Source organism: Mirounga angustirostris, unplaced genomic scaffold (genome assembly GCF_029215605.1).
Source record: "Mirounga angustirostris isolate CCGP_5_RB_7025 unplaced genomic scaffold, mMirAng1.0.hap1 SCAF_2, whole genome shotgun sequence".
Lineage (NCBI taxonomy): Eukaryota > Metazoa > Chordata > Mammalia > Carnivora > Phocidae > Mirounga > Mirounga angustirostris.
In genome coordinates this window covers 19,746,741-19,756,940 of record NW_026991710.1, presented here as the reverse complement: position 1 = coordinate 19,756,940, position 10,200 = coordinate 19,746,741, and positions in this window count along the sequence as shown.

The window sequence follows — 10,200 nt, the reverse complement described above, 5'->3', positions numbered from 1 at the left end:
CAGGCTTCCCGCAGAGCAGGGAGCCTGATGTGGGGCTCGACCCCAGGACCCCGAGATCATGACCTGAGCCCAAGGCAGATGCTTAACCAGCTTAGCCACCCAGGCGCCCCATTATCTGGGTCTTAATCCTGATACGGTGGCAGTGCCCCAGGGGCTCATGAGTCCCATGTGGTTTGTGAGGTCTCCGGAATCTCCTTATTCCACCATGGATTAATAGAGATGTTGGAATATATGGATTTGACCTTGCAACAGCCAGGCCCACTAAACACTTGAGTGTCAATGTCAACAATAGCTACGGGGCTCAGTGTCCCACACGGGCAGGTCCCTTACACGGTTATTCCATTTCATGTTCCCAGCGGCCTTGCCCGAAGCTCAGTATCACAAGCCCATTTTGCAGACCGGGAGACTGAGCTCCGTCTCAGGCCATACAGAAGGCGGGGCCGGGATCGCCCTCTGCAGCGTCTGGCTCCCGACCCTTGCCCTCCCCGTCCTGTGCCCTCTCTCACATGTTCTCTATGAGAACTTTGTAGACCTCCTTCTGAGTCCCATTCCCTAGGGTTTGGTTTGGTTTGGTTTGGTTTTGTGTGAAGAGATTTAGATAAATCCGACTAGATTACCGTGGGACCACTTCCTTCTTGTCATGGGGTATCACCTCCAATCTCCCCTCCTCAGTCTGTCTAAGTTCTCACCGCCGCTTCCGTTCTTCAGATCAGAGGCTGGGACTGGTTTCCTGGCACTTACCAAAATCTCAACTCATCTTGTTCCCCCATCTGCTTGCTTACTTTCCTGCGGGGCTCAACCCGCCGGCAGCAGGTTCCACTGCGGTAAGGATCGTGCTGCTCTTCCGTTCTCCACTGGGACGAGCACGTACCTGCGCGTGGCAGGTGGTCCGTGTCGGCTCCTGAGGGAGCGCTGTCGGGGAGACTGCGCCCAGGCTCCCAGGCACGCGTGGTTGCTCCCCTTACTGTCTGCCAGTCTACTGCGCACCCAAGCCTCGCCTTTCTCTTCTGTAAAATGGGTGTAATAATAGACACTGGACTACTACGTAGCCACCCAAAACGATGTGCAGAAGTGTGGACCGGCTCGGACAGATATGCACGATGTGGTAGGCGGGACAAACATCAGGCGATCAGAGAGCGTGTCGGGGTGACCCCGGGAAGCGCGCAGCACGTAAAAATGAACAGGCCCAGGCTGTGCCCTCCAGGCTGCCTGGTTTCCAACTTGAGTTCCCCATTGACTGGCTGTGTGACCTTGGGTAAATTACAGCTCTGGGCCTCGGTGTCCTCGGACCTGTCAAAGCGGAGAGTCTGTGTCAAAGAGGCTGTGGAAATGAACGAGCGAGGGCACGCACTGTGTGAGGGGGCTGTTCAGCCCACAGGAAGAGCCTCATGAAGAAGAGCTCCTATCTTTGTTTATTTCTGTATTGTTCTCATTGTTACCCATTGTGATGTGTCAAGTGAAAATAAAGGATTGGAAAATATGTACAGTGTCATTGCATTATTTCTGATGAATGTGTATCTATGACTGGATGTATATAGACCAAAATGCCAGGTGATCTCTCTGGTACATAATGGTTTTTCTTATTTTATTTTGTTCTTTCCTTCCTCCCTTCCTCTCTCTCCCTTTCTTTAAGCAAAAAATATATTACTTTGTGTAATAACACAATAACACCAAGAAAAATTATTTATTACAAAAAATAGTGAAATAATAAAATGGGCAAGGTACCCTTTCCAGGGAGTGCGGGAGGTGGGCTCTGGTTTCAGTTCTGTCACCGTCCTACTTCCGTACAGGAGGCCTCTGGGCCCGGTAACAGTAACACTTACCAAATACTTCTATAACTCGCCAGGCATTACACTCAGCCCCTCTCACGAATCACACAATTTAATCCCCTCAGCAGACCTGCCTGGTAGGTGTTCTCATCCAGTTCCACGGGTAAGGAATCCAGGGCCCAGAGAGGCCAAGTAATTTGTCCCAGAGTGCCCAGCTTCCCAAGACGCAGCCCCTCAGCCAGGCCTATCTGACTCGGAGCCTGAGACCTAAAGCCTCATTACTTGAATTGTGGGCCCCGGGCCCGTACCGTCAGCATCACTCAGGACCTTGCTGGGAAATGGAGAATCTCTCTGCCTTAGCCAGCCAGAGGTTGCATGGTGACGAGATCCCCAGGTGGTCCGTGTGCATGGTGACGTTTGGGGGAGACCCTGGTTGAACTGCTGTGCCGTGTGGTGTCGTCCCCCAGGCTGTCCCCACCGCCCACCTCTCTCGGCCCCTGGCCAATGCCTTCTCACTGCTCGCTGCGCTCTCACTGTCCAGGGCTCAGCAGGAAAAACCAGTAGAAGCCACCTCCAGACCACTGTTTTAGTGACGACTCAGCAGCTCTGAGACGGAGGTTTGAAGAGAAAAAGAGATTTGAGTCAGTGGAGCTGATGTAGGAGGGTTGATCTACAGAGTGTTTATATCCACCTTACCGCTTTCCAGACAGTAGACTGTAACTAGGATATTTTTGTTATTTAAAGAAAAATAAACACTGCAGGCCTCATAACCAGAGGCCTTTCTAATATGCTTAAATGCCATTCAGGAGGCCCTGAGATAAGGGTCTAATGACAAAACAGCAAAGGTAAATTATCCCGGCCTGTGGGTGTTTATATATGATGATGGAATGCAAACAAGCATTGTTTGGCTCCGAAAGCAGAACCGGAGAAAACTTCATCTAGGTATTTAATTGTACGGGGCCGAGTGGAAATAGTCTTTTGTTTCCTCACCCGCCCGTGGTTAAAAACCCATAGGTCACTCTAAATCAGAAGGCATCACAGTGGATCGGAAGGAACTGGAACATAACATTTCGCAGAAGACTTGTGCATTTCTGGCTGTGTTCTTCTCTGATAAGGCTGTTTGTGCTGCGTAATTCGTGTATGGTGTTGAATAACGCGGCTGGTGCGCATGCATGTGCGCGCGCACACACAGACGCGCGCACACGCAGACCCGCGCGCGCGCACTCAGACACCTAGACTCAGCCTCTTTAGGGTTTACGTGAGAAAACAAAATGATCAAAGATAGTAATCTGGCGTTTAATTCTGCCTAGGTAAAAGAAAGATCGGAGACGAACATTTCTCCTGTCTGTGTGCATATGTGGGTTGCACAACCAGATAAAGTCAAGGTGCTGGGCCGCAGCTTTTGTTTTTGCCAGTTTCTTATGAAATATCAGGGCTTTTCCCCTAGTGTTGGAGCCAAGGCAGAGAAGTAGAAAGATAAATGATTTAATTCAGGCTGTCAGGTTCTGTTTGCTTGGAAGCAAGGATTCGTGAGGAGAAAAGCACATTAATTGAGGTCTCAAGGTGGTGGTAGAACACATTTTCTTTATTACTGCTTTCTGTGTAGGGGATTTTCTTTTTTTTTAAAGTTTATTCTGTCTTGTTTAGTCAACTTTTATCGAGCAGGTCCTGTGCTAGGTGGGGAAAATCAAAGTGAATAGGACCAGGCTTGTGGGAAATGGACCATAGGAAGGGTAGAAACGGGGAGGAGAGAGACATGCGGAGTTTCCTCTGGGGCTGTTACAAAGGCCTTTCTCCAAAGAAGCCGAGTCCCAAGCTAGATTTTGAGAAGGTCTTTGCCAGGCAGAAAGGATAGAAAAGGCACTCCAGGCACATGGAACAATAGGGGCAAAGTGATACTCATGTGGAAGAATGTGATGTGTGTGGAACGTCAGCGTGTGGGCTGAGAGACCCGGGAGAAGGGGCAGAGGAGAAAGTTACTTGTGATGAGATTGGAGGCGTGCGGGAGTCTACTCTAAGGTCCTGGCCAGAGAGGAAAGTGGCCTGGTCTAGGTTGACAGAATCAAAGTGGAGAGAAGTATTTAAGTCAAAGAAACATTGCCTATGGGTGTTGAAGGGGAAGGAGGTGTCAAGGTTATTCTTCCCGAAACAGGGTCCAGACTTCCCTCTGATTGGCTCCCACAGACAAACACAATGTGCCATCCTGTCTTCAAATGGCCTTACCGGTCTGGTGGCCCCAGGTGGGCTGCGTGTCCTGGCTTCTGGGGACATCCTATCCCCTGGCACCTAGAGCCTCTGAGCTTTCAGTAAATGTCAGAACCAAGTCAGATAAACCAGTGTGACAGGTGACCCGATCTTGAGTTCAGTCTTTATTGTCTTCTCTCCCACTGAACTCCTGTAATCTGCTCTATGGCCGATCCTGTAAATGAACTCACTCACTACCCATTGCAACACCTCTTACTTAACCCTTCAGCACTTTGAGGCCAGAAAGCTGAAAACTACATTTCCCAGATGTCTTTGCAGGGCAGGTCATGCACGGGACTGAAGTGCCCCCAAGCAAACACAGCGGCCTGAGACTGACAGGCAGAAGTGAGCAAGGTATGGTGGCCGCTAAGCAGGAGATCAGATATTCTGGCCAACGAGGTGGCAAAGTCTTCTTGCTTTTCCAGGGCAGCGGGTGGTAGAGTTACTGGTGTCCACTCCCTACTGTCATGCAGCTTCTTTTTCTGGCTGCTTTGTTCCTATTTGTAGCATCCAAACCCAATTCTCTGGCCCATCCCAGTAATTACATAAGTTACCTCAGACTTATCTGCTTAAAGTATTGAAGTGGATTCCGTTGCCTGGGAATAAGAACCTGCAATGAACTTCGTTCATTATTATATATCTTCTTTGTTGTTCTTTGTGTGGTGTTGCTTTTCTGTGAACAGAGTATGAACTCTTTAAAGACAAGGGTGAGATCAGGCATCCTCTCTAATGTCCAGCAAGGTCAAGGTGGATTACAGCCATTTTTGCCTGTGTGACGGCCATTCTTCTTCCAGAAATAGGAGATTACCAGATTGTGCCCCAGTTTTCCTCTGGAGAACCACATCTTCTCTAGCCTCACAGTCTCCTATGCTTTGGTAGGGTGATTCCACCAACAGAGCCAAGGATGGGCTGGAGAACCACATCTTCTCTAGCCTCGCAGTCTCCTATGCTTTGGTAGGGTGATTCCACCAACAGAGCCAAGGATGGGCTGGAGAACCACATCTTCTCTAGCCTCGCAGTCTCCTATGCTTTGGTAGGGTGATTCCACCAACAGAGCCAAGGATGGGCTGGAGAACCACATCTTCTCTAGCCTCGCAGTCTCCTATGCTTTGGTAGGGTGATTCCACCAACAGAGCCAAGGATGGGCTGGAGAACCACATCTTCTCTAGCCTCGCAGTCTCCTATGCTTTGGTAGGGTGATTCCACCAACAGAGCCAAGGATGGGCTGGAGAACCACATCTTCTCTAGCCTCACAGTCTCCTATGCTTTGGTAGGGTGATTCCACCAACAGAGCCAAGGACGGGCATGGGACCAAGTCGGGTCAGTTGGACTATTCTATCCCACTGGCCCATGTAAAGATAGCACAGGACCCAGTCAGAGCCAGTGATTTGCAATCTCAGGGGTTTTGCTGGGACTATTGAGAGAGGGGGGCATCTGTCTACTCTCTCTCTGTTAGAACCACTGGTTCTCACAGTTCTTTCTCTCTCTCTCTCTTTTGCTTTAGCCAGGGAAGTGGGGTTTTTGTCACTTGCAACCACAAGTCTTGACTAAAACCGTTGTCCATAAGTATCTCTTGATTGGCTCTTCAAAACAGAAAAGCAAAAAAACAAAACTAAACCCACCACCACCAAAAACCTGAAGGCCACAATTCCTATTTCTTTTTCTTTTAAAACTTTCTTTAAAGACTTCGACTCCAGACTTTCTTCAAGTGACCATCATTATGACGGGGCTGCACCTTTCGTGATTTGATGGGACAAATAATTCAAATAAAACTGAGATGTACCCAGATCCCTCATCCTCTTAAACAAATTGGCAGCTGCTTCTGGAAGGAAAGAGGCTCCAGGTGAGGGCCAAGCAATGAGACGGATGATGTGGCTCTGAGCTCTGCTCTGTGGTAGATGCTAATTGCCTCTGTAGAGCATGATTGTTCAGAACATGTGCGATAGATAGTGCCATATGCAATTAGGGTTACTTGGGTTTGAGTGTTACTTCCACACTCGTTAGATGTGTGATCTTGGCCAAGTTGCTTAACTTCTATGAATTCAGCTCAGACTGGCTTATAATTCGAGAGGAGTTTATTGGCGTATGAACTTGGAAAGTCCAGGGAGGTGTCTAGCTTCAGGTTGGGCTGGATCCAGTTGCTCAAAAGATGTACATCGGGAACCTGTGGTGCTTCCTGTCAGGGCTGGATCTCAAGCTGGCTTTCCTCTGGGCTGGCTTCATTCTCAAGCAGTTGGGTTCATTCTCGTGGGAGGAATATGGCCTGGAGGAGCTCCAGGCTTACATCTTCCTGGCTTCGCTCTCCCAGCAGAAAGCGCACACCTCCTGCCCTACAGCTCCCGGGACAATCTGAGGGAGAGCTCTTAGCAGGATGGCTTGGCTTGGGTCACAGGCACGTATCTGGAGTGAGACAGTTAGGTCAGAGATGGGGGAGGGTATGTTTCTCCCAGGAAAAGCAGGGGGCTGTTCCTGGAAGAGGGAGCTGATGGTACAGGGTAAAAACAACAGATGTCACTCCTTACTCTCCTAGACTGTGTTCTCTGGGGGAAAAGTGGAAATGTAATAGTTCCCCCTTCACAAGGTTTTTGTAAAATGAAATGAGTTAATGTTTGGGGAGCAGATGCTCTGGGTGCCCCACCCATATCCCACAGCCCTTAACCATCTCCACGCACGTGGCCCCAGATCCTCACCTCAGGCTCTGCATCCCTCCGCCTGTGGACTCTCTGCGGCTGCCAGACCCCTCTTTGTCCGTGCCTGCCGCAGGTGCTACCGGCTGGGGAGTTAGCATCATCGGGGAGCAGCCTCTAGCTGAGGAGCTGCAGGGTCAATGCCCAGGCCCCGCCCCCCTCGCCCTTGAATGGGTGACGCCAACGACAGGTGCCTTCTCCCCTGCTCCAAGGGGTTCCCAAGCAGTCCTGAGCTCCACTTGCCCCCAGGGGCACCCGTCCCGCCTCCTCCACTTCTTGTTCCCACTTCTCTTGACTTCCCTGCTGCGTTTCCTAGGGTCTCCTCCCAAACACGCAAATGACCCTGCAGTCTTGTCTCAGGGAAGCCGCAAAGGAAGAAAGGTCGCCCTGCACTGCCATCATGGTAGACACACCGCAAATCACTCAGTGATCTTCTGCCATTTTGTCTTGTCGCCTCAGTGCTGTGCCCTTCCTTCTGCCCTTGCCTTTCGGCACTTCTCACCATTCCACCGTTCCTCTGCCCTCTGCCTCGTCTGGCGACTTCTGCATTTCCCTCTCTCCCCAGGGCAACTCTCAGTTCGATGAGAGGATGGAAATTTGTCAACAATTAACAGAGAAAAATGGACAACTAAAAAGACTGGTAGATCGGACCACACTTGTCCGGACTGGCAACTTCTTGAAGGCAGGAAGGATGCTGGTTTTCCCTTTGCCTTAGGAGGAACACATGAATTTGTATTCAGAGGGCTTTTAAAAATAAGACGAATGAGCAGACTTTATTTTAATAAAGGAAGGAGACTGAACAAGATCTACTTCCTCTGTGTATCACATCTGCTTCCCCCCTGCAGTTTTGGCCAAAAGGATCATTTTTTTTTATCCACATCCACGACAATTTAGCCTCTCGCATCGGCAGAGCGGAGCCACCATTCACTAAATGATACTCTGGTGGTATGAGACTGTTAATGCACCTCATTTATAAACAAGGAACACACCCCAGCATCATCTGGACTATTAACCGATTTCCCACAGGAGATTAATGCAAAACTTATTTTTTGGGGGGGGAGTGTTTATGAATAAAGATGGATTTTCTCATTAATGGAGTGATATCAGTTCCACACATCACACATTTTTTGTGTGACAAATTGTGACTCGGCAACATGACAGGAATGCACGCAGAAGAAAGTTTGGTTTGTCTTGAGAGAACCAACGACAGTGGATTCAGAAATCAAAAGCTTTCTCTTTTGGGTTTCTCTCTTCAGACCTCTGAATCCTGCTTGGCGAGAAGTTGGCAAGGTGGCTGGGGTGATCTTTTCTCAATGAGCCTGTAGCTCTCTCTGCTTCCCAAGGGGTTGTCTGCATCTGTTTTGGGCCCCAGTGGGGGTAGACGGGGGGTGGCTTGTTTTTATGCTGTTGGGAACTAGCAAACAAACCTCCATGTTCATGCCAGGTGAGCAAACCTACTGAGGAAGAATTCTTTCAGGGTGATGGGGCTGCCCTGGGAGAGGGGTGAGCTGGGCAAAGAGGGAGGCATTTTATCAGAAGTCTCTCCAGGTGGCCCTTCTTGGGCCTTCCCTGTTTAAAAAGAAAGAGCTAGAGATTTGAAGGCAACCAAACATTTGTGGCTGGAGGCCAGACTTCATTTATACAAATGTTTTCCTGTTTGCTGCTCAGAGGAGATTCTTTCCACCTGTTTCTGCCCCCCCCCCCCCCAACCCTGCACATGTCTCTGCAGGTCCTGGGCCTGCTCCGTGGATCCGTTCACCCATTGTCCTGTGTGTTTGGAAATGGGAAAAATAAATTTTCAGGGCAAGAGTAGTCATGAGCCAGAAGTCTTTGATTCGAGATCCAGCTCTACCTTTTACTAGCTTAGCTATGGGTTGGAGGATGTTGGGAGTCGGAGCCTCAGTTTCCTTATCCATAAAACAAACATAGTAATAGCTTCCTGACAGGGTCCTCATGAAGAGTGGTTGAGCTAGTGGACGTGCAATCAGTGTTAAATGAACACATCTCACAAATGAACGCTTATCAGCAATGGGGGCAGTTAGAGGGGGGGAACCACGCCCTCTCTTCTTGGGGGAGTATGTGAACCAGTCATAGAAGAGCGGTACTATGATGGGCTCAGTTAGAGCTGGATGGGAGAGGTTGGGAGGGGTCTCAAAGTTTGGGTTCAATTCCTACTACTTTGTAGCTGGGTGACCTTGGGCAGGTTCCTTAGCATCTCTGAGCCCATTTCCACATCTGTGAAATGGGGATAAAGTGTCCAGATTCTTCTAGGATTGTTGTGAATCCATTCATTCAACAACTAGGAAAGGGGATCACAGAGACAGAATTAACTTCCTCTGCTGGGGTGGAGGTGGGACCCAAGCTGAAACCAGGGAAGCAATAAGCAACCGCAGGCGCAGAACGTACGTTTGGACTAAAATATACCCTTGACTCTTGTATAACACAGGTTCGAACTGCATGGGTCCCTTTATATGTGGGTTTTAAAAAATAAATACAGCACAGTACTGTGAATCTATTTTCCCTTCCTTATGCTTTTCTTAATAACATTTTAACATTTTCTTTTCTCTAGCTTACTTCCTTATAAGGATACAGTATATAATACATATGCAAAATGTGTGTTAATCAGCTATTTATGTTGTCGGTAAGGCTTCGAGTCAACAGTAAGCTATTCATAGTTAAGTTTTTGGGGAGTCAAAGTTAGACCCAGATCTTCGACTGTGTGGGGGGTCTGCCCCAACCCATGCATTGTTCAAAGGTCAACTGTAAATGAGACTAGATTACAGACTAGGTTTCTTTCTTTTTTTTTTTTTTTTAAAGATTTTAATTTGTTCATTTGAGAGCAAGAGAGAGAGAGAAAGAGAGAGAACAAGTCAGGGGCAGGGGGAGAAGCAGACTCCCCACTGAGCAGGGAGCCCAGGACCCCAGGATTATGACCTGAGCTGAAGGCAGATGCTTAACTGACTGAGCCACCCAGGCACCCCTAGATTACAGCCTAGATTTCTGTAGTAGCAATAGTCTATATTTCTATAGTAGAAATATTATCTACAGAACTTGATTTAGACAGGAAAGCTAAGAAACCCCAGGCATTGGTCCTCATCTCATATTTTCCAGTCTTTTTACGTTTAATATTTATAGGAGAATTAAAAGGGGGGACAGCATGAAGAATGCTTCTCTCTTTCCCCAAGCCTGGAGACAAAGGAAACAATGGAAGGAATGATGGAGGTGAAGCCCCTCTATTCAATAGTGGTGAGATCAGCACTAATTTTGATAATGGAATAGAATTTCTGTGGGTCTAATACTTCTTAAAAACTATTGTATTTTTGAAGCGAGGTCAGTCAGCATTATTTGGGTCTGAAGTTAGTACATTAAATGTCATCTCTCAATGTTCTTTTTGACATCATTTTTTTAGAAAAAAAAAAAAAAAATCCTTTCCCCTTCATTAAAATCTGTAGTGGCCAGTGTGGTTAGGGACCACATGAAACACCATTGTTCATGAACCC